Here is a 24929-nt window from a genome sequence, read left to right on the forward strand (position 1 = left end):
GAATTCAACAAAAAAATAAAAATTCTGTGCACAATATTTTCAAATTCTGCAAATGTTATTTGTCAAAGTAACAATATAATCACACCAGTTTAAATTATTTTGTCATTTATTTCAAAATACCTGTTAGCAAGTAAGTCTGCAGCAATACAGAAAACAAAACATATTCAGAAAATGTTTTTTTGACAAATAGATTATTTACTAGGCATATTAATACAGAACTCTAATAATAATTTAAACTTCAATACAGAACCATATTTCCCATACCCATTAGAAGCACTGCATAGGTTTGGGGGAGTCAGGAGTAACGGAGGAGCTGAGGGAGAGGGAAGTAATTGCTGGGTGTGAACTTGGAGGGTTGTTGGGTATGAGTAGGAAATGTATGGAACAGGTTTTTTTGGGGGGGCGGGGAGGGACTGTTAGGAAGCTTCCCCCATGCAGACCCTGGCTGACCCCTAGCCTCTCCCATTCAGTCAGGCACATGCCCCTGTCCCCATGTGTTCCTCCACCTCCCCCTGTCCTCACGTGTCTCTGTGTCCCCACTCAGCCACTCCCCTGTCCCTATGTGGCCCTGCACCCCTTTCCCATGTGTCTCTGTGCCCTCACTCAGCCACCCCCTCCCCCTGTAGCTCTGCACCCCCCTCTGCCCATGTGGCCCTGCACCTCCACTCCCATTCAGCCCCTGCCCCTGTCTGTTCTCCCCCACTAGCCCTTATGAGCCCCTGTGTGACCCCGCAGCAGCCCCACGGTCTATCTCCCCATAGCCCCTGTCTCCTAACCTGGCCTGACAGCTGCTGCAAAGAAGGCAGGCTCTTTCTCTTCTTTAGCTGGCTGGCAGCGACTGCTGTGTTCTATCGCCACAGCACCCTCTGATGAGCAAAAGGTGGAACTGCAGAAGTTATTTTCTGCTGGGAGTTGCTGCTCTATTCTAGCACCCCAGAGTCCTCTAGTGGGAAAAAGGCGGAACTGCAGCAACATTCTGGCAGAAGCTTTTTCTGCGCAAAAAAATAAAAATATGCATGGCTCATTAATTATGCATCCACGCAGTGGTGCAGAATTCCCCCAGGAGTAACCAGGTCCAGAGATCAAATCTCAGGCGGGAAAGATGAGTTCCTTAGAACTGACCAGACAACGAGAAGGAAACCGGGCCAAGATGTAGTGGGAAAAGATGACAATTGCCATTTACCTTGTGCCAACAATCACCAACTGTATTAAGCTTATCTGAAGCAGTTAATTATTGCCAACACATACATCTACAGTAGTCAGATATTTCAGCCCACCTGTCTATCTGAGATACATCCACCGAAAATGGAAGTAACTTTGGTAAAAACAGAGATAATTTAAAGATGTAATTTGAACTCCTGAAGATTATAGGAGAGAAAAGAGATGAAATACAAATTGACTCTTATACTGAAAAGAGGAGCGTACAGAAATAACTGACTTTAAAAATTGGTTTGGTAATGCTTTTATGTAAATACTAAATGTGACGCAAAACAGTGATGCATTCTAGATGATCTGGCAATTGTTGTGTTGTAATGTGAACCTACCCTTTTGACTTCTTCATATCTTGTGGGCAGTAAAAGTAGTATGTCGATTACTTTATGGGTGGAGTCCTCGGTCTTAAATATGAATACTAATCAATGTGGTCCTTACTGTAGAAAAGGCAGCCAATGAATTTTTTTCAAGTGTTCATTAAGGTGCTGTTCTGCTCTGAAAAGTTGTTTTACTTACTAAAATCAGCAGGTATCATTGGGCAAATAAAGAGAGTAGATTTTCCTGCTTTTTTTTTCCTCCTCTAGCTCTGCAGAGTCAACGCAGCTAAAAAAAAAAAAAAGAGTGAGCGTCATTTGCATTATCAAGTGCTGATTACTAAGTTCTAATCACTAGCCTCTGTGCAAAGTCATTGAAGGCAAACGGGTTGCAGAGTTGTCACTGACGTTTCTGAACTCAAAAGTTATGACTGAGATCATTTGGCCCCCAGAACCTTTTTTAAAAATTAAACTAGTGATAATGCATGAGAAGGAAAGAACCCATATTGCCTCTGCAGACCAGGCAATTGGGGCAATTTTTTTTCACTTGTAACCTGAGCATATTTATTCTAGAAATGGAGAGACAAAGACGGATGTCCATGATAGCGTTTTACAATCACTTTTCAGAAAGCACCTGCACTTTCAGATGGTTGTTCTCCAAGTTGATTTTCCAGAGGCCTCCAGCCCCTACAGGGTCTCCTTGTTTCAACTTCCACACAAGCCTGGGTATTACTGAACCACTGTGGCGTAACTATGGGTGAGTAGCGATGAATGGATTAGAGCATCTGGTGGAGATGTCAGTGACAGGTCCTCATGTCAAAATATTTGGTGGCTACTCCAATTTTAATTGCTCATAATGCCTTTTCAAACCTCGGGGACAGGAACTGAGACTACCTGGATCCAATCTGCTGCAAGGACAAAAGTTGCTAGAAAATCCTTGCTATCAAGTACTGAAATACTACGTATTATTTTAATACTGCATGAGAGAAGAGTTAGTTTTATTAACTAGAGTTAGAATTATAAACTAACAGCTACATACAATCATATCTTGTCTTTATTCATAAAATAAAGCTTAAATGATACAAACAAAATAGAGACTTCATCTTTCAGTGATTTATTACACATTTATGTTGCCCTAAGGCTACCTATTTTTACTAGAGAATAGCTCAGCTAGCTCGTTGACAATTCTTCAAGGATAGAATCAATCAGTTTCACTTTGTCTAGACTAGAACTGTTCGCGACAAATCCTATTCCCCTGAGGTCACAGGATATATTTGTATAGGAGTTATTTTTCTTTTATAGTTTAAATAGCTATATTTGGTAGTTGCGGATTGTCTCACTACATGAGTGTTTTGCAATATATGAAAGCACATTGTCACTCTGCCAGAAACATCCTGGAAACACAGTTCTCTCTTCTTGATGTTTTCCTTGTTTAAAATAAACTTTGAAATAATTATCAAAACAAATAATGACATATGGAATGAAAATGCTTAAGCACTCCATTGAGATCACTAGAGATGCTATACTGCAGGCACTTTTATGCCAACACTTTTTTTTAAAGTGCTTATAACTTTCTGAAAATTACTGTTTAAAACTGAAATTCTTATGCTTGCAGGTTAACTTGTTTTTTTGAAAATTTGGCTAAATTACTGTTGAGCTGTAAGGGCCCACTCCTGCAAAAACTTTTACATGTTCTTAAATTTATTTCTGAGAGTAATCCTATTGATAACTATCATCAAGACCACTCACGGTAGTAAAATTAAGCATGCATTTGTTTGCAGAATGGGGGTTTTGTATTTTCTACCTGCTCTTAGTCAGGAACTAATGCGTCAAAATGCAGTATCAGTCTATTAGACAAAGACGATAGTGGGGCAGATTGTAATTTAAATCAAAGAGCAAAAATTCCCAGCAGTATTTTCTCTTACCATGTACTTACACTAATGTTTCAGGACATGCTGTAACTCCTACCTCTTATGCTACATGTGATGGAGTTCAAGATATGCTGGGGCAAATCAAGTCAGAGCAAGAGGACATGCAACACTCAGTTCTCCCTCAACCTGAAAAGGAAGGAAAGCTTCATGAAAACCTCTGAGTGGGAAAAAATAACCAGATAAATGGAAGCCCTGGATACATACATAAAAGCTGTGCAGGTCTGCATCATACATGAATATCTACCCCTGAAAAACTGGTGAAAAATGACAAATTGCTTTTTGGTTAAAGAAACAAGTAAGAGCCAGAAATGATGCAGGAGATCCCAGATGAGCAAGGAAAATCAAATCATACTTTTTTGTAGAACACTTTTTACCAGCCATCCTAAGCTTAAATCTGAAAGATGACTTTATGTGGAAAAGTCCTAACTCATTTTCAGTTAGTAGCCCCAAAAAGCTTGGAAACACTGTTTTAAAAATTGTTCCCAGTCAATAGGACCATGAAAGACTAATGCAGACAGCTTGTGAAATTAAGAATCTCTAAAATAAACAATGCTAATAGTTATTTTCCCCTGCCATAACCCAGCCTATTTCAGTTAGGTGGAATCCTAAAGGCCAAACTGACCTTCAATCCTTGCACAGCTCCCATTAATAGGAAATGAATGTCATGTCTGAAGGAGAAATATGGCTATAAAACTCAACTGAGAGCAAAAGTGATGCAATGGAAATAATTACAAGCCAATAGAAAGAGGTTTCTTTAAAATAGATCTATTTTTCAGCTCCAGTATCCCAGTGAAAAATGCAATATAAACATTAACAAGAGAACACTTTCTTATAAAATATTAAACTAATAGATTGCAATACCTTAACACTGAATCTCAACACACTTTTCAAAATACAAATACCATAAACTTGTTACACTATTCCCTAAGAGCTAGATCCACAAAAGTACTTAGGTGCCTAAACCCCAGGCAATCCACAATATCCCTGTTTGGCTGCTACTTAATCCTCTAGGTACCTCCACTCACTTGGTGCCTACATTTCTGCTATAAAAGTTCCCCAGGCACCTATGTCTGTCCCTCTGGGTACGTGGACTGCTGTTTCATTCTAGGCATGTGGATACCTGTCTCCCATCTAAGCCCTGCATGCCACAAACTGGGGAAAGACAGGCTTGCCTCCACCTATCTCGTCTACAGGGCCTGATCTGGGAGGCGTGGGCAGCTGCTGCCTAACTCCATACAAAATTGGCCAGAAGATAGCCTCCCTTGTTACCTGTAGCCTACTGGTTAGGGTATGCAGTTAGGATGTGGGTAACCACTGGTTCAATTCTCCCCACTGCCTGATAAGGAGAGAGATTTGAACAGATATCTGCCACCTCTCAGGTGAGTGCCTAATCTGATGTGGGGCATTCTCAATTTCTGCCATTGAAGTTGTCCTAATTTAATTAAATATTAATTGGGTCAGAAATAGTGAGATCCACTCGAATCTAGTGGTTAGGGCATGACCCTGAGGGGTGAGGCCTCACTATTCAAATCCCCTTTCATCAAGCAGAGGGGAGAATTCAATTTGGGGTCTCCCAAACGAGTACCCTAACCACTGGACTAAATGCTCTGAGAGTGGGCCTTCCCCACTTCCCTTCCCTCCCATTTTGTGTGGAGTTAGGCAGGTGCCTAACTCAATCTTGGAAGAAATTGTTTAGGCTTCTAAACTGCCTGACTCCAGGAAAGGAGTTCCCAGCTGTGGATCCCAAGCAGAGATAAGTGCCTCCCTGAAGCTCAGACTTAGAAGCTAAACTCCTAGGGAGGGGGCTTATGATGCACCCCTAGCACTGACATCTCACACTGGCTATCTTAGGCAGTTCCTTGCCTAGTGTGTTGGCTTTTGTGGCTTGCAGTCTAAGTCACCTCTCTCTCTCTCTCCCTATTCTTTGTATAGGGAGCCTAGGTTCCTAACTCAGATTTTGTGGATCTCGTTGTTCAGTGATTTTTTTTTTTAGTGCCTAAAAGTTAGACATTGCAATACCTAAGGCCCTGATCCACAAAGGGATTTAGGTATTGCAATCCACTCTGTCTCTCTTTTTCTGGCCCAGTGCATGTTTAATTATACACTGTGGAACAGATTCAACAGGAGAGAGGCCTGCTCTAGAATGCCCCATAGCTCAGTGGTTAGGGTACTATTTCCGCCCCCCCCCAAAAGGAGAGAACCCTGGGTTCAAATCCATTTTCCACAGCAGGCAGAGGAATTGAAACTGGGTCTCCCACACTGTGGGTAGGTGGGCCAAAGGTTATAAGAGGGGTGGTAACAGCTGTTCCTATTTGTGAGAAGGAACTTAGGTGCCTAATTCCTGGAGATGGGTCATGGCTGTGAATCTCAAATGGAGGGACATGCTTCCCTCTGGCCTCAATTTAAGTGCCTAAATCTCTTTGGGTGGTGCTTAGGCCCACACCCCTCATTGGCATTCTCTATTGGCTATTTTAAGCTCAACATGCTGGCTTCTCTGAATCCCATTCTTAGGGCTTGTCTACACTTAAAATGCCACAGCAGTACAAATGCCCCGCTGCAGCTGCACGCTTCAGTGTAGACACTACTTATGCCAATGGGAAGGGTTCTTCTGTCAGCAGAGGTAATCCACATCCATGACAGGCAGTAGCTAGACTGACACAAGAATTCTCCCATCGACCTAGCGCTGTCTACATGGGGACTTAGGTTGATTTAAAACCATGGATTTTTCACACCCCTGACCGATACAGTTAAACTGACCTAATTTTCTAGTGCAGACCAGGCTTTAGGCACCTAACTCTCTCCATGCATTGCCTAGAGAGCCTAGGCAACTAACTAAGGCCTGTGGATTCCAATAGTCACTAGGTCCCCTCTGGTTAGGCCAGAGCTTCCACAGGCCAAGAATTTAAGAACAGACAGTTGGAGTCCAACCACTATGGAACTTTTGTATTCTATCATCCAACCCTTACTTCTTAAAGAGGCACATTTCATCTAGTGATTATCTTAAACATATTCTGGAATGTTTCCAAACCCAGGGCTGTATATAACCATCAACTGTGCATGACAAAAAATATTGAGAAACGTGATTCTGCAAATACATGTTCATGGTCTGTTATAAAATCAACATCTGTAGAAGTCAATATAGATTCTGAACTTGTATGGCTTGTCTCTCATCTTCAGTAAATCCTTATGAACAGACAAACTTCCAAAATCAGTGATTTGGAAGCATAAATACTTACAGTGGCCCTTTTAAAAAGACCCCAGTTTCCTCCTGGAAAGAGAGTCTACAGCAGTGACATATACCAGGAGCAACAGGTAGCAAGGACCTTTACAATTATAGAAAAGAAAATAACTCAGGTTATGTGCTATATTAATTGGGAAGGGGAACACAAGTGCTAAATGAGGAAGCTTGGAAGGAAAACATGGATGGAATTGTTAGAAAAAAGGGGATAAACAACTGCTGATGTTCTTAGAGTAGCAAATCTAGCAGCAAACTACCTAATTATATATATCTGTAAAGCACTTAGCACATTTTTGGGTGATGTAAACAATTTTAAAAGCTTTACATTGTTTCCAAAAAAAATTAGAAGATTTATTGTTTATAGTGATTCTAATATTTTCTTCACACAGGTTTTGATTTGAAGACTAGATTTTTAAAGAGGGCATTGAAACGAGCAATTTAGAAACATATGCAAGCAAAAGTATGTGTGCAGGGTGGATAAAAATCAATGATTAAAAAAAATTGGATTTTTTAATTTAAATTGGATTTTTTTTATATAAAATGCTTTTTGAGGAAAAAACCCTATCTAAAGATAGTTTAATTAAGATGCATTATAGCTCAATGATATCTCATCATGGAATAGGGATTATAAATTCTAATTCTATAGTATGAGACAATATATTCATGTAATGTTTAAGAAAAGTTTTGTAAATGAGTTCCAATAGTTCATGGATTAGGGACCCAATTTTATGGGGTTCCAGGGACTTCTGTATAGATTATTTAGGTTAATCTTTCAATCTACCCAATGGGACTCAGTGCTCAGTCTAGAAGATACCATTAGAGATGCTTAGTTTTGCAGTTCTCAAACTGTGGATCTGTGTCTCCAGAGATAACATGCTTGTTAACAGCAAAAATGTTTTTAAATAAATAAACAAACAAACAAATGATATATAGAAGTGAGAAATAACAGACCTCAACCCTATTGTCCCTCTGCAAATTTGTGTACACAGAGTCAATCCCTTACCTCTCTCTAAAAGTGCAAAGTTTCAAAAAGTTCAATGAACAGAAGATTGTTGGGGGTGGAATACATCTGGATAAGAAGAAGTCTGGAGATAAATGTGAGAAGGGAGGGACAGGCAGTAGAAACAAAAGTGAAACTAAGCACCATATTCCAGAAGTCTTGAGGTCTTTCTGAATGTAGCCTTCATTGATTTGAGATCTACCATACCATTCTCTCATTAGAAGGGAAAACCTATAATAGCTGCAGGTCGTAAAAGAGACCCAGTTTGGGAATAAGAGCCATTCCAGAAATATATGTTTCCTGACAATGCTTTAAAGAAAGTCACATCAGTGAACTGGTGGAAGTCACTTAAGCACTTGGATTCAGAGACTGTTGAAGTGATCATTTCACTTTTAACAGCAGTAGCTTCTTCTGCTGGTGTAGAAAAAATATTTTCTTCCTTTGACTAATTCAGTCCAAATTGAGAAATCATTTGGGACCTGAAAAAGCAGGAAAGCTTGTTTTTCTTTTCCAGATTAGGAACAAACAGGAAGATGAAGATGACAAGGCAGGGGAACAGCTCAGTGGTTTGAGCACTGGCCTGCTAAACCCAGGGTTGTGAGTTCAATCTTTGAGAGGGCCATTTAGGGATCTGGGGCAAAAACTGGGGATTTGTCCTGCTTTGAGCAAGGGGGTTGGACTAGATGACCTTCTGAGGTCCCTTCCAACCCTGATATTCTATGAGTTAGCTGCAGAAGCAAATATTTTAAATTTCTTATGTTGACCTCACTGACACAGTCAATTTAATTTTTGTTTTTTTTTTAAATATTTCATTTAACTATTTTAGTTAAAAACAATTTTAACAAAAACAAACCTGATTTTAAAAAATGTGAATGTTTAACTCAATTCAAAAATTCATATGATTGTTTTGTTAAAATATTATATGTTTGCTGTTGAAGAAAAAAATCCAGAATACATGATGTTGTTGTTTTAGTTAAAGAAAACCATTTAAATGTCTGTCTGGTGATGTTCTCCTCCTAATACAGCATGGCAAGAAAATCCTCCAAATATTAATGATTAACCTGTTGAATTGGGGATAGTTCACCTCCCAATGACTTCATAAATATCTGCTACAATTACCTTTGGTAAATGAAATAACCAAACAATCATTCATTTTCTGATATAGCTGTGAAACTAATCTGAAAAGTTTTCAAAATCACTTTTAAAATTTATAGTGTGCACCTTCTAAAAATGAAACCTACATCTATTTATCTCTGAGTTGTGAAGAATCTGTAGTAAGGTTATAACAACCAACAAGAATCCACTTTTATGTAGAAATCCACGATTAAATTGAGTCTTCCTGACTAGTGATTTAAATCATGATTTAAATCAAATCCACCCTGATAAAAACTATAATCGTTTTCAGAAGCCCTGTTCCAGCTGGAAAATATCACTGCCTAATGACTTGCTTTACTCTTTGGAGTATCTTTCCAGTTGAATTAAATGCTCTCTACATAAAAATCTCACTACCTTCTGTATGTGTCAAAAGCCCTAATCCTGCCATGAGCTCTGTATGGGTAACTCCCTGTGCCTGGGCAGAGATCTATGACTGCAATGGGGTTTCACGTACTTGCAGGGGTTTGTCTCTACAGAACTAAATGCAGGATCAGAACCTTATGGAGTAATGTTAAAACAACACTTTCTTCTACCCCATATATAACGCTTGCACACTACATCGATCAGCTCCCTTCTGGAGCTACAGTAACCCAAGTGCAGCTGTACACTGACTTAACTGAGGCTGAAATGGCAACGATTATATAGGAAGTGCCATACGTGCTGATCACCTTATTGTGACATCTGTAGAGTATGCATGTGCATAGTATAGTATCTGCCTGCAAAAAATGTGTTACTTTGAAAAACTAGACTAGAAGATTGCATAAAGATATTTGTGTTGCATATATTAAAAATACAGTTGCACAGTTATAGGATCCAAAACAGACTATGGCTCCATACCATCTGTAATGCCTTGAGGACAATACATCTGTCTCTTCCCTATACGTTCTAAACTTTTTGTGCCAAAGAAAGTGCACGTTCGACAAAAAAAGGCCCTTTTTTTCTCCGATCTGAAAAAACGAACGGGCAAAATCTATGTCTGACAGCTGCTTCCAATTAAATACAGTATGCAAAGGGTGCGGTCGAGAGCAGGCATATTGAGTGTCCTGCTCACCCCCTATGGGCAGTCCTGCATCACAGCCAAAACCCTCCCCTGAAACACCCTGCCCTCAGTCTCTGGATGGCGAGGGGGATGCGCAGCTATGAATGCAGACTAACAGATGAATATGATTCAGAACAGCTTTATACCCTGCCTCCATAACACCGCAACTCCACCCCTCCCCAGCCTCACACCACTCACCTCCTCAGGCACAGCGGCACCTTCTCCCCCCCGCCAGTCGTGCCCCCTGCCCCCCCCCCGCAGGTCGTGCACCACGTGGCTACCCTGGCGATCCGGGTTACCGGTGGGCGGAGCCGGACGGGCGGGGGCGGGGCCGGGGCAGCGCGTGGACTCCACCTTCCAGAAGACGTGTTCGCGCGCCGGAGCCGTTACCACCCCTTCCCCCCTCCTCCCCCCCCCCCGCACCCCGCGAGGAAGCCGCCGCCCCCGGCCGGCCATGGAGACGCGGCGCTGAGGAGGTCTCCGGAGGCAGCGGCGTGCGGGAGACGCGGCGCTCAGGAGCAGCGCCGGGGGGCGGCGGAGGGGTCCCGCCAGGCGGGCGGCGGCGGCTCTGTGTGTAACTGACTCGCTCAGCGCCCGGAGCGGGGCTCCCGGCGGCCGCGGAAGGAGGGGGCCGGGGCGGCGGCGGCGAGCGGTGCGAGTCTCCTGCGCCGCTGGCCAGTCTCAGGCGGGAGCGGCCGCAAGCGCCGGGACTCGGGGTCTCTGCAGCCGCCGCTGCGAGCCTGGAGGCGGACCCGGTGCCAGCCGCGCCTGAACTTTGCGAGAGGGACGGAGCTTCCCCGCCCCGCCCCCGCACGCCGGCACCGGCGGAGTCACCCCGCTGATCGCTCCTCGCCGCGCACCTGGTGCCCCCCCGCCCCCTCCGGCCGGGCCGGGCCGCGCGGACTCCGCGCTGCGACCGAGCAGTGGCCGCTCCTCTCCCCAGTAGCGGCTCCCCGGGGCCGGGGGGCTCGGTGCTCTCCGGGCGGCTGCTGGTGCGTCCCCCGGGTGTGAGCAGCGCGGCCGGGCCCGTCGCTTGCGGACGAAGTGGCGAGGTGAGTGAGGCTTTGGGGAGGGGGCTGCTTCCCCCCACGACCGGGGCCGAGCGGGGGCCGCTGGCTCGGGCGCTCACCCGCCTTGAGGAAGCGAGTCAGTGAGAAGAAGAAACTGGTTCTCGTTGGTTCCCCTCGTCATCGCCGGGAAGCCTCAACAGCCGCGGCTCGTAACCGCCGGAGGAGCGGAGGCAGCCGAGCCGCTGCGCGGTGCTTCTCCGAGCCGCTGGGGGTGAGAAAACCCGCTCGCCCCTTGACTGGGGCTTGCAGGAGAGCTCGGGTGAGAAGGCGACGGGGGCGTTTAGGGAAAGGGGGACCTGCTGCTACCGGCACGGAACTTGTTCTGTGCCTGGGGTCAGGAGAGTAACAGCTGCATCCCCCAGCTCTTCCTCTTTGCACCACTGTCGCATGAAGTTTGCTCAGATAATAGTTATTACATAATGTGTGACTGATATCTCAGACTCTTATCCAGTGGACTCTGAGGAGGGTTTGTTTTGTTTCCTTTTAATTCATAAAGTTGAAGGGGATTTAAAAAAAACTAACACTTTTGTTTTTGGCAGTTGTTTTAAAACGAGTTAGTTTGTATGTGGCCCCACTGATTATTTTAATAATGGGCTAGTATTTTTTAAGAAAGATGGACCTTTTTTCTTTTTCCATACTTATTACTAACAATGACCAAATCTTTTAGGTCACAGTAGCTCATTGCGTTCAGCAGCATCCAGAACTTGTTACTGCTACAGTTCTAGGGGTTTCAGAGTAGCAGCCGTGTTAGTCTGTATCCGCAAAAAGAACAGGAGTCCTTGGGGCACCTTAGAGACTAACAAATTTATTTGAGCATAAGCTTTCGTGAGGCTCACTTCATCAGATGCATGCAGTGGAAAATACAGTGGGGAGATTTATATACACAGAGAACATGAAACAAAGGGTGTTACCATACACACTGTAGGGAGAGGGATCAGGTAAAGTGAGCTATTACCAGCAGGAGGGGGGGGGGGGCCACGGACGGACCTTTTGTAGTGATAATCAAGGTGGGCCATTTCCAGCAGTTGACAAGAATGTCTGAGGAACAGCGGTGGGGGAGAAATAAACATGGGGAAATAGTTTTACTTTGTTTAGTGACCAAATAAAGGCTTTCTATGCAGCAGCTCCTTTGGAAAATATTTTTTGTGGCAGTGAAAAAAGTGAACCAGAATTTTCTGTTCTCTGTATGAATTGTGTTGGTGGTACATGAACTGTAAATTTACAGCAACCAACAGCTGTACAAACCAAAACTATGTAACTAGCTATGTATTTTATACACTCTCTACTACTCCTCGCTAGGGATCCTTTGCAAAAACAGTGGCAACCATGCTGCCTGTTACATTTCTGACTTAGGGCACCAGAGAATCCATTTTTATTGCAAAAGCTTGTTTGTACTGGAGAAAGCATTTCACTTCCCACTGCCAGCTTCATCATTTTCTGGGGTTTGGAATTTTATTCAGGTTCTTCGTTTTGTCCTGGATTGTTAGGTTTTAGTAAATGGTTTTGGTAAGGCTGTATAAGATTTCAATATATATTTATCAGTTTTGCAACATTGGCTACAAAAATCTGAACTCAGGTCAGCAGGCAAACATTTTTATAACCAGTGGTGGTAGTAATATTGTGGATGCACAGTTAAAAGGAGGTGATGTGAATGGTATCCTTGAAGCACAGCAAGGGCATGCATCACTTCTGAGCTGAGACTTCTGGGATCCAGGAGATAGTGTTCTTGGAATTTTATTATTGAGCACTGTTTTCAGAATGGTAGATTATACAAATAAAGACACTTACTTTAGATGGACAATACGCTTTAGAGATGTAAATCAGTGTCATGGAAATTCTCTAAGTACTGTATGACAGGCATTGGATGGTTCAATTTTGAGGTGCTGCAGCTGTTTTACATATACACTTTAAAATGCCCCTGTCATCTCAAATTAGATTTGTTGAAAGGTATTATGGGAACTACTCGTTTTTGAAAGTATTTAGCCAGAAGGTGGTGGTGGTGAATCTTGCGTGCCAAACTGTTGTGCTGGCAGAACAGGATGCTGCTATCTTGTCAGTGAAGGCTATTAGTCTTTGCTACCCTTTCATTTGGCAAGGCTGGTATTCAAGTGCCCATGTATATGTCAACCTGTATGTTACGTTATTTCCCTTTTGAGACCTCCAATTGTTCTTATTTCCCAAGGAAATAAGAATAAAAAGTGTGTATTGATGGGTGCATGTCTAATAAATCTTAGATCACTTATTTTGATTACACTACACATTTGATGAATTCAAGGTTATCAGTTAAATATAAAAATTGAGTGCTTTTATATATTAAATTTGTTTTAGTGACATTAGTACTGGTGAAAGGTATTGGATTAACAGCAGACTGAACTCCTCAGTTCAGAGCACCAATACAGTATAGACATCAACACTACAGTCTTCACGTTGCTTTGTCAATGTACTTCTACATTGAACTACAAGGACCAGATTGCCACATACCTAATTGCTGTAATCGGACATGGCTCCTTTTGAATTCAGCAGGAATTTTGTGAGAGTACACTGGATAGGATTTGGCCTAGAAATTAAAATTGGAATCTGGCTTTCTGTACTTCTTGAAAAGTGTTCATTTGCATATCTCGGTTTTCTAGAACCATAGAAGTTTGTAATCCCAAGATTATTGCCATAATCTTGGGTTAGGTAACTATTTTAACTGACCGTATAAAAATACTATTGCTTCTTTAAAATTCTAAATTCTCATCTTAAAGTCTTTCATCCTCTTTATTACTAGTAAATGTCCAATGTGTTCACTTCTATCTCCTAAAAGTAATTATTTAACTATTGCACATTCATTCTTAATTTGTGGAATGAAGTCTATTAATTCAATAAGGTCTCTGAATATCTTCCAGGATTTTAGGAAAGTGTAAGGAGCTAGCAGTTTCAGTGTATTTACTGATGCTTGAAAATTTAAAAAGCTTAAGACATACGAAAACCACATTTTCAGGATGGAAGTAATATTTTTAAAAATGGTACTTCAGTTAATGAAAGGTTTCAGAGTAGCAGCTGTGCTAGTCTGTATTCGCAAAAAGAAAAGGAGGACTTGTGGCACCTTAGACTAACAAATTTATTTGGGCATAAGCTTTCGTGAAGGTTGGAAAACTCCTCAGGATTCCTGTGTGTGTTAAACTCTTGCAGATAGCTCGCAATCCAGACTCTCGCATATCTTGATACATCAATTGTACCTTGCAAGTTTTTAGTACATGTTCTTGTCCAGTAGTGCTGCTAGAGTTGAGAGGCTGTTGATCATTAAATTTTCTTTAGAAGTTTTTAAACAGTTCTGTTTTAAATTCACATTTAATTTAAACTTGTCATAATTATTGGGATTGTGGAAATTGACATACTGGAGCATATTCATAGTTGATCTAGTCTAGTATGCTGTCTCAGACAGTAACTTGCACAAGATGCCTTATATGAAATGTAACAAACCTTACTGTAAGCATATGTGGGATAATGTGTGCCAGTTAACATCTCATCCTCCTGTAGTAGTAATTGGCTTAAATCCTGAAGAATATGGGGTTTTATTTCCCTTTCAAAAATTTTAGCAGTAACTATTAACTGGATATTCTTCTGCACATAAATGGCCAGTCTTTCTTTGGATCTTCCTACATTTTGGCCTCAGTGACATACAGCAATGAGTTCTGAGCTTTAATTTTGTATAGTATGACTAAGTAGTCCTTTTATGAGAGTTGAATTTGCTGCCTTTTATTTTCACTTAACATCCCTTAGCCTTGTGTAGATGGCTCATAAGTGTGTACTTATATCATGTCCCTCCTTTAGTCTCTTTCTAAGGTAAACAGTTCCAATGTTTCTAATATCTTCATATGAGTTTTTCTGTGCCAAACTTTTTTTTTAAGCCTTTTTTGAACCTCTTGTTATCCTGCAATATCCTTTTTGCTGGTGCATGCAATATTCCAGATGATTGAACCATTGATTTATAGAATGACGTTTCAATTAATTTTCTCTGTCACATTCATGGGGCATCCTAATATTTTATTTTATTATTATTTTTTTTTTTAAGTAGTTTCGCATTGTGTAGAGGTCTTCCTTGAGCTGTCCAAAGATGCTCAGGTCCTTTTCCTGAGCTGACAGTTAAATTAGAACTCTGTGGATTGTATTAGTAATTCATTTTTTTTCTTATTTCTTTGCATTTATTGACATTGAACTTTATCTGCCACTGTGTTGTCTCTTCACCTAACTTGGTTAAGATCTCTCTGAATTTCCTCAGTCTTCTCTGACTTTAACCTAAATAATTTTGTCATTTGTAGGCTTTGCTATATCACTCCTTACCCCTTCTTCAGGATTATTAATAAATATATTAAACACTGCTCCTAATGTATAGCTGCCCAGTGTTAACGTTTTGCCCTGTTTAAATTTGTCCATTTATTCATAGTCTTAGTTTCCTATTTCTTATCTAAGAATAAAACAAGCTATTAAAACAATAATTCTTGTGAGAAATCAGCTTCTGCAGTATTGTAATCAAACAAGTAGTTTTACTTACCTTGATATTAACTTTCTAAATATAATTCTCCAAAATAAAACATACATTAACCATGTGACTTCATAAAGGTATTGTGATATGTCCTTCTTCCAGTTCCTCTGAAGCCGTTTTTCTTTTATAATCTTTGATCATATTTAGTCCATTATCTGGAATAGGCCCATCATAAAATCAAAGAAATTGATATAATTTAAGTTAGTATATTTTAAAGAGCTGGTTAACATTTCCATTACTCACTTTTTTAATTATTTAAATATATGGGTTTATGCAGTGGAGTACAAAGATTATTAAAGGACATCTACTTTTACCAAAAATAGAAACCACTGACTTTCAAAATTGCATAAATATTTTTATATATTCCTGTAATAGCTCTGAACTCCTTCAGGAGTTTTAATACATTCAAATGAAAGTCTGACTCTAATCCATTAACAGGTATTTATTTATATTCTGAGACCGTGGACTATGTAGGTGACCAAGAGCAGTTTATACTTCCATAAAGGAAGTTTTAATTCCTGATCTCTTGTCCCTTTGGTTGGAGGGCCTGGGAAACTGAGTATCTGGTTTAGTGCTCCTTGTGGTTGATTTTAAAAGATGCTGTCAATGTGAACTCAGTCAAAATAAATAAAACATTGACATTGATTCCTCTCCCAATTTTTGTGGGAGTACGATCTCATCTTCCAGTTCTTACAACTTTTTTCCCTCCCTTCTGTGACTATGGGAGAACACAGACAGTAGAAACTGACTGTACAGGGGAAATAGTGAGGCAGATAATACAAAAATATTTGAAATAACAAACTTTTATCTTTCAATTACAATAAGCTTGGGTTGTCTGTACGACTTTTATTCTTGACACAAAACCCTAAATAGCCTGGATCTACTGATCTGAGACCAACTCACTCCCTGTGGTGATCTGGTGAAATTGCAGTCAGTGGAGGAACTTGAGATGCATGTCTTTGGAACTCAATCCTCATCTTGGTCTGTATTAGCCAGTGTTGAACTTCCAGGGTGTGGTGAGAGGCTCATCTCTCTTCCCTGGCCCTTAATTAGATGGGTAGCAGTGGGAGATGTTAAATAAAACTTTTGTTTTACAAGGTATTTGAACTTGGAGTAACTGATGGGTCTGTTGTTATTTTTTGCAAGATTCTTAATAGTGCCCAGAGCCTTGGATAGAGGCTTTTTCATTGTAGGGTAGTAATAATTGAAATACATCAATATACACTTGTAGGGTAAAAAGAATCTTGGAAAACTGTGATCTCTAAGTTGACAGTGTCCCTTTTAAAGGAGCATTGTTCAGCTCCAGAAACTTCTTTTGCAACTAACTGGAAGGGTAACTTTACCACAGAGAGAGTGTGGTGGAGGAAGATTATGGAAATTGAGAAACTATTATTGGGTCTCAGACAGACAAACTTAAAATGCTTGTGCAGGGAGGGAAATCAAGTACTGTCTTTAATTTATCCCACTATTTTATGTCACACAAGAGCTTCCAAACAGTGGGTGAGTTGATTTGACATTTGTTACAGTACCTTGGCATAATTAATTAAGGACAGTGTTAACTGGAAGAAACCCCACCAGCATACTAACAAATACATATGCTATGGCAGGCGACATTTTAAAAATATTGAACGGGCTAGTACTTGAATGTACGAGTTTATCTTGTTAGATGATCAGTAGGCTTTAAAATGCCTTAATCTTTACCTTTGCTCTGCTCTTCTGAAATGTCCAATGAGTATAGATGCTGTGAGTGAAGATCTTGGCTATGCTGCTGTTCTTACCCAGCATTGCCAGTAGGAATAGTCTTTCACACTGCTGCTCTTGCTGAGCTTCCGTAGAAGCTCTGGATGCAGGACCAGCAGCAATTGCAGCTGCTGGGGGCACTCTTTGTAAAGGGAGGCAAAGGAAGCATTTTCTCTCTTCCATCAATATGCCATATTGGTATGAAGAGAACATTTTGTAGCCTTGTTTGCTTCAGGGAATATTGGAAAAACAAGGAACAATGACTGTGCCTACCATTGGTTTACCTGAACAGGAGTTAGTATATTTTTTTTTTATTTTTGTAGCTCTAATGTAGATGAGGATTCAGCAGGCAGACCTTGTTTATCTCACAGGATTTAACTTTTTAGGTTGTCCTCAGATGTTAACGTATTCAGTTAACAGTAATAAAAACGTAGGAAGCTGTTGTGGTTTTAAGAGCTTCTACCTGTGCTAACTCTGGTTCAGTTTCACAGGTGGTAGAATCACTTGAGATGCTTGTGTGAAATTTCCTAATGTAGATAGAGTAACCACTGTTTTTGCTTCTTACAGGGAATTGCTATTTGTATCAGAGTGAAACTTACTAGGATCACATCCATGTCACTGTTGCTTAATTCCTGTAGTCATAACTTCTCATATGAGAGAATTTCTGGCTTGTGATTGGTGGAGTCATATGACAAATCAGTGTCTGTCATCATAGACCTATAGTATGGAACAAGAGCAATTGAGACTGTGGAAAGCTGATACAGCTGTGACTCAGCTCAATAACCTGTGAGGTCATGTTTGACTTTTTCTCTTGCATCATACATCACAGTAGAGTTCATGTCTTTCAGGTGCTTCCTACAGAAAGGTATTTGAATCTGACCTTTTTTTCCTATCAAATTATTTGGCCCTCAACACTGTAGTATATGAATGCCTCACATTCAACACCCCTGTGAGATACAGCTGTGTTATCCTTATTTTACAGAAGGGAAAACCTAATTTGAGGAACCTGTCTGAGACCACACAGTCTGTTGTAGATCCTTGGAACTGAACCCAGTTACTGAGTCTCAGCCCGTTAACAAGGAGACCATCCTTCTTGACCACCTTCTCCATTGCATGAAGTTCAAGTTTCTTGTAATCTCTAAGACCGTACATAAATCTGTCCTTCTCTGTTTTTGAGTCTCCTATTGCATTGGTCTCCTTCAATCCATTTGGCTGGAGATGCCACCTTTGGGGGCTGTCCCTTTTTGTGTGCTTCTTCCACTATTGTCTCCAAGTTTCTCAGTTGTCTTTTAGGCTGAGGAAGCTTTGAAAATATTTCAGGCTTTGATGACATCTTCCCCCCCCCCCCCAAAAACCCCAACAAAAAGCAAAAAAAAACCCAGTGATAGTAAATTAGTGTACATACTCATAAAAGCATTAAATGAAGCATGTAATCATTATATATGGTATGTATGGTGTGGTATTACCACCATGTGCGCCAGACAGTGGTGGCGGCTGGCCGCAGTGCTGCTTTCAGAGCTGAAGTAAGGGAGGTATGGTATTGCACCGTTAATTCTGTGCTGCTGCTGGCAGTGGCATTGCCTTCAGAGCTGGGCGGCCAGAGAGAAGTGGCTGATGGACCCCCTCCCCACGGAGCACTCCCTTCTGCCAACAATATTTTTTCTGATCTCGCAACCCCCCTACTTACAATCCCCTTTTGGGTCGGGACCCCCAGTTTCAGAAACGCTGCCTTAGAGGTTGTGCTAACTACATATGCTAACCAGTCTGTTCCACGTTGTATTTAGCTGTGACGCTCAGAGTATCTTTCCCAGACCTGAAAAAGAGCTCTGTGTAGCTTGAAAGTTTTTCTGTCACCAACAGAAGTTGGTCCAATAAAAGATATTACCTCATCCACCGTGTCTCTAGACAACATATTGGTAGAGGTGTCTCCAGTAGTTGTAGGGCAATTAGCAATAGGTATTTTTAATAGTTGAATTTAATGCCTTTTTAGTGATTTCCATAATCACTAAAAAATATGCATTGGATGTACGAGCCTGATTAGGATTAAATGCATGTAACTCCTCAGGAGCTAGTCCTTCTGTTAGATTTTATCCTACAGCATGTGGGTTTGTGCACAGCTGCTGGAAGATAAAATATTCTCCATCAGCAACTGCTCTTCTACCTCAGACAATTCCACCCTTTTCTGTCTTCTCACACACTTGCTGCCAAACAAATCAGCATAAAAAAAAATTGAGATGCATACACTTGGTTTGGAAGCAGTCAGTATTACTCTGCACGCAATACATGTGACACAAATCCACAAAAGCAAGAAAATGAAAAGTTGCTGGACAGTATGCACTTTGTATTCCTTCACCCTTGGGCACACACTATCACAACTGCCATACATCGTATACTGCTTCACAACCTTTACTCTGGCCCCTGAAGATGCTAGTTTTCTAACACCCCTGTATTTGTCCTTTTGCAAACAGCCCTTCACCAAACTGCCCTCTCCTAAAAACCAACAGCTACATCAGACATCCACAGTTGCTTGCACTATGGGGGGAAAATAATATGGTGAAGAGGTGTTTGGAGAAGCGTGAAAGGGGAGAAGAGCTAGGATTCCAGTGTTTGGCATATGATAGTTCAGGTAATGGCAAGCAATTCAAGGTATATATCTGGAAAGAGGCAGACGCAAAGGAGTGGTAGGCCTGAATAGTATGCCGGGATTTTTGTGTTCTTGCAGAATTTCAGACTTGTCATTTAGGACTGTGCCTACTTATGTTTGAGTAATAAACATGCTTGTGAAGTGAAACACTGTGTTTCATTGAATAAAAACTGAGTTTTACATGAAGAAAAGTGGCCTTTTTAATGGTGGAAAATTACAACAGCTCTATTGGTAAGGTACAAACTACCACTTTCTCACCTCTGAAATTTCTCCTGAAGATGCTGCTTTGTGATGCCTCCAGGAAACTTATTGGGTAGATTGTCATCTTTTCATTACATAAAAAAATATAATTTAGCATGCTGTAGTTCTGGCCTTCCCTGAGTTTCTGTGCAGTCCTATTGATTGCTTTTCCACCTTTGTCCTCTGCACCGCTTTATTTAGCGCTCTCTTTCTCATTGAATTGTGTTTGAAATTACTCTGTCAGGTCCTCTATTGGGGAAAATACTTTGTATGATGTTGGGTGCTGTTGAAATCTTTTTCTTTTTTTTTTTTTTTTAAATTCCAATTTTAAGCATCTCAGGTCTTAGTGATGGATAACTTATATGCAATATATTTGTTGATAGCGTTCCTAAAAATATTTACATCTTAAGGGTAGATAGAAGTCAACAAAAACAACTTTGTTTCCTAACAAAGTTAGTTTCTAGGAAAAGCTGTCTTAAGTATCAAGAGTGCGATCATATGTAAGAGATGAGCCTAATGTGTACCAAATTCTCAGTTCGTTTATTATCACTACTTATTGTTTATTATCTGGAGCTGGTAGTGCCACCTAAAGTTAAGGTTGTCTGACATGTCTCATTTCAAACCCTGTTTTCAGTTGCTAATAACTTTGCCTAATTTCAGCCATTTGAGCTGAAATTTTTCAGGTTGCATGTTCCCAGATTAATTTTTTTGGAACATTTTTAGCAAAAATGGTTCACTATTTCTGAGAATGAGACTAGGGGAAATATGCCCATATTTTTGGAATATATATTTTTTTCTAAAACTTTTAGTTGAGACGTTCTAGTGCCTTTATGCTTTGGAACAAGGGCTTGAAATTTGTCAGGGAGATTGCGTTTGTCAGAGCCTTTTGCTGTTCTCTGGGAGAAAAACACTCACATTTGGCCAAGTGATAAGCCTTTGAAAAATCAGGTTGCACATACTCAATAGAGACTTGTTAGGATTTTTTCGAGAAGTTCTTTGAAGATTGCCTGAGCTGAGAATGGGCTGGCTGAGTGAGAGACTTTCCTTACAGTTGCTGCTCCCAGCTGCTGTGACACCCTGAGTACTCAATACTCTTGCTGTTGGTTCTCAGGCAGTATGGAGGAGAAAGCTCCCTGACTGGTGTCCAGAGAGTCAAGGAGACTGTTTGTTGTCTGTGTGACGGTTGTCTCATTTGTTGCAGAAGTTGGAAAGTGTGTGGTGAATGAGGCAGGGAATGGTTTCATTGTTAAGGCAGCTGAAAGCTGCCCTGGAGGATTGGATTCTATCCATGCCTCTGCATCCTCTGATGCTGGACAAATCAGTTAAAATACAGTTTTCACAAGTGGTCACTAACTGGATAACTGAGAAGTTAGGGTCTTATTTGCACTAGTGTTGAGTACTCAGGTGCATCTGAAGTCAGTAGAACCTGTGCTTTGAATGTATGAAGTGCTATATAATGCAAAGTGCTTTGCAAAAAATCAAGCTCTAGGCATCTCAAATAGTGGAAATTTCTGATTTCTTGTCTCTGTACCTCCGTTCTCAATCTGTAAAATGGGACTCATAATAGCACCTGACCTGACAAAGGTATTGTTTTAAAAATAAAAATCACTTTGTAAAGTACTCGGATACTGTAGTGATAAGTACCATAGAAACTCTTGTGAGGAAATAAATATTGAATAGTGTGGCTGCACATTGTTTTACCCTTATTATTCAAAATACTGAGTAGCTGCCCATTTGGTGAGCAACATCTAACCTTAAGTCTTTTAAGAGTAATTTGACACTTACTTTATTTACATTAATGCTTAAAGGCCGTAACCAGGTTGAGTCCCATTGTACTAATACAAATAAATGACATTCCTGGCCCAAAGCACTGGCATTTCTTTTGAACCTGTGCATGACTGTCAGCTCTGGATACAGAATGGAAACGTTTTCTGTTGTCTGGCTTGCACTTCATGCATTTTCAACATCTATCCATGTAAGTTACTTGTGGGCATCACCTGCGATGGTCTGGTTCCTCCTGAGAGGTCTTTTGCTGCTCTAGTGCTGTTGGAAGACACCCCTCTATGCTTTTGCTGCTGTGGCCTTCACCTGAACCCAGGCATTTCTATCTTTTATTTTTGTCATTTTCTCTGTGTCTTGTATTCACCTCTAAGAGTTCTATATTTTGCCTTACACTGTTCCTTTTTTCCTTTAGTGCTTTCTGCTAGTCAGTCGCTGCCCATGGTCCAGATATAATCCATGTATCTTTCTACCCACTACATTTTCTGCTATTTTGACGACCGTCTTCCAATTTGACCATATGTCTTTCAGACTTTCATCAGCCTGGTACTGTAAAATACTGGAACAGTTGCTAAATGCAATCTAATCTGTGTTTTTGTCATGGAACTTTTCTACTGGATCTTTTTGAATTTAAGTTGGAACATGACCACTAAGAGGTAATGATCTAAGCTGACATCTGTTCCTCTGCTAACAGTTACTTGGAGAAGATGCCCACCTCTTATATGCACCCAAGGTCTATTTGGTTGGCATTTGGATTGTTTGATGATCTCCACATGAGCTTGTGAATTCTCTTGTGCTGGAAGAGACTATGACCCAACCCATCACAGTAGGAGTTAGAGATCCCCTTATGACCTGTCACCTGATATGCTGGGACTACCTCTGAGCCTGTTTTCCCTGGCAGCTTGGGACTTCAGTACCTTGCCTTGTTGAGTCAGACACACTAGCCTGTTACAAACACAGGCCCAGGTCCGAACTACATCCCCCCCCCCCCCCAACTGCAGGTTTAACTGAAAACAGCTTAAGAAGTGCTCTTGTCTCCAAAACCCAGGTACCCAGTTCCCAATGGAAAACCCCCAAATAAATCCGTTTTACTCTGTATAAAGCTTACACAGGGTAAACTCATAAATTGTTTGCCCTCTTTAACGCTGATAGAGGGATATGCACAGCTGTTTGCTCCCCAGAAATTAATTACTTGCTCTGGGTTAATTAATAAGTAAAACGTGATTTTATTAAATATAAAAAGTAGGATTTAAGTGGTTCCAAGTAATAACATACAGAACAAAGTAAGTTACCAAGCAAAATAAAATAAAACACGCAAGTCTAAGCCTAATACAGTAGGAAACTAAAGGCAGGTAACTCTCACCCTCAGAGGTGTTCCAATAAATTTCTTTTACAGACTGGACTTCCTCCTAGTCTGGGTCCAGCAATCACTCACACCCCTGTAGTTACTGTCTTTTGTTCCAGTTTCTTTCAGGCATCTCTTTGGGGTGGAGAGGCTATCTTTTGAGTGAGTTGAAGACCAAATGGAGGGGCTTCCAGGGCCTTATATAGTCTCTCTTGTGCAACATCACAGCCACAAGATGGGTCTCTAGCCACCTGGGCAAGTTACATGTCTGTGAATGAGTCGGCTTTTTGCAGGCTGATGCCATTGTTTACATGTTTGTTTGAATGTTCCCAGAAAAGCTCAGATGTGGATTGGCGTCTCTCAAAGTCCATTGTTAAGTACTCCCAATTACTTGAATAACCCCTTCACATCATGTTGACCAAATCTGCCTTATGTGCCTCCTACAGAAAACACTTTAAATACAAGCATAGAGCCAACGCTCATAACTTCAGATATAAAAATGATACATGCATACAAATAGGAATATATTCAGTAGATCATAACATTTACAAAGATGTTACATGGCATATCTAGCATAAAACATATTCCAGTTATGTCCTGTCCACTCATCAGCATATTTCTATAAAGCATTATGGGGTGCAATGTCTCACCTACCTTAGGGTGTTTGTGCCACAGAGATTCAAGAGCTGTTTACCAATATCAGTTTGGATGCCTTCTGCTGCTGTACCCATGACTCCTTCCCATCCAGTAGAGTTGTTGCTGATGTGTCCTTTGAAATTGCTTATCCACTTGATGTCGTGGTTAGGCACGTCATCTGACACATTCTACAACCAGGGACAGCAAGTGTCTTTTTCACCATTGCTTGCTTTTTTTATTGGGGTATGTGTGCGTGTATATATATACTTGGGTTATTGTTTGCAACCTCATGATGGTGGTTCTATTGTTCGCTGGTTCCCAAGTCAGCAGGGTCTATGCTGATGTATCCAGCATAATTCCTACACTCCTTTCATACTTTCCTCCTCCTGTGTTCAAAATGTAGCACTATCAGATACCATTTTGCCACTTCTTGCCTATCTCATCTCATTGATGCCAAGTACTTCCAGATGGTAGTCTTTTTTTGTAACCTGTGCCATCTGTCCTGTACTGTATAAAGTACGTATGTTCTATATGCCTACTCTCGTTAGAGATTTAGGAGTCATGATTCAATACTAATTTAGAAACGGAAGATTGACCAATAACACCTGAGGAAATTAATGCCTCAAACTGGGGGAAGATCCTGGGTTGACAGAATTCAGGCAGAGGTATTAAAGATGGGAGACAACATTCTGATTGAACTGCTAACATAAAAAATGGCCATACTGGGTCATACCAAAGGTCCATCCAGCCCAGTATCCTGTCTGCCCACAGTGGCTGATGCCAGGTGCCCCAGAGGGAGTGAACCTAACAGGTAATGATCTAGTGAACTCTCTCCTGCCATCCATCTCCACCATCTGACAAACAGAGGCTAGGGACACCATTCCTTACCCATCCTGGCTAATAGCCATTAATGGACTTAACCTCCATGAATTTATCCAGTTCTCTTTTAAATCCTGTTATAGTCCTACCCTTCACAGCCTCCTCAGGCAAGCAGTTCCACAGGTTGACTGTGCGCTGAGTGAAGAAGAACTTCCTTTTATTAGTTTTAAATCTGCTAC

At 41.1% G+C, this 24929-nt stretch overlaps 1 protein-coding gene and 1 long non-coding RNA gene across 11 annotated transcripts in view; one reads left to right on the forward strand and one right to left on the reverse strand.

Annotated features, from left to right (window-relative positions):
• Positions 1-701: 701 nt before the first annotated feature.
• Positions 702-11340, reverse strand: LOC140907229 (uncharacterized). 2 transcript variants are annotated; one of them, XR_012157413.2, is made up of 4 exons: positions 10088-10196; positions 6694-6780; positions 3495-3583; positions 702-1815 (listed from the first exon to the last, which is right to left on the reverse strand). It is a non-coding gene; the product is annotated as an uncharacterized LOC140907229 (long non-coding RNA). The 2 variants fall into 2 exon arrangements; XR_012157414.2 differs by lacking the exons at positions 6694-6780; positions 10088-10196 and adding an exon at positions 11019-11340.
• Positions 10300-24929, forward strand: part of GALNT1 (polypeptide N-acetylgalactosaminyltransferase 1) — a 193756-nt gene continuing 179126 nt past the window's right edge. For 6 of the 9 annotated variants that reach the window (XM_073332672.2, XM_073332679.2, XM_073332671.2 and 3 more), the window contains exon 1: positions 10300-11218. The gene's annotated coding sequence lies outside the window, so the exon portion shown is untranslated. The remainder of the gene's footprint in view (positions 11219-24929) is intronic. The other 3 variants (XM_073332675.2, XM_073332674.2, XM_073332673.2) reach the window with 2 other exon arrangements.

This window comes from Lepidochelys kempii, chromosome 2, assembly GCF_965140285.1.
Source record: "Lepidochelys kempii isolate rLepKem1 chromosome 2, rLepKem1.hap1, whole genome shotgun sequence".
Classification (NCBI taxonomy): Eukaryota; Metazoa; Chordata; order Testudines; family Cheloniidae; genus Lepidochelys; species Lepidochelys kempii.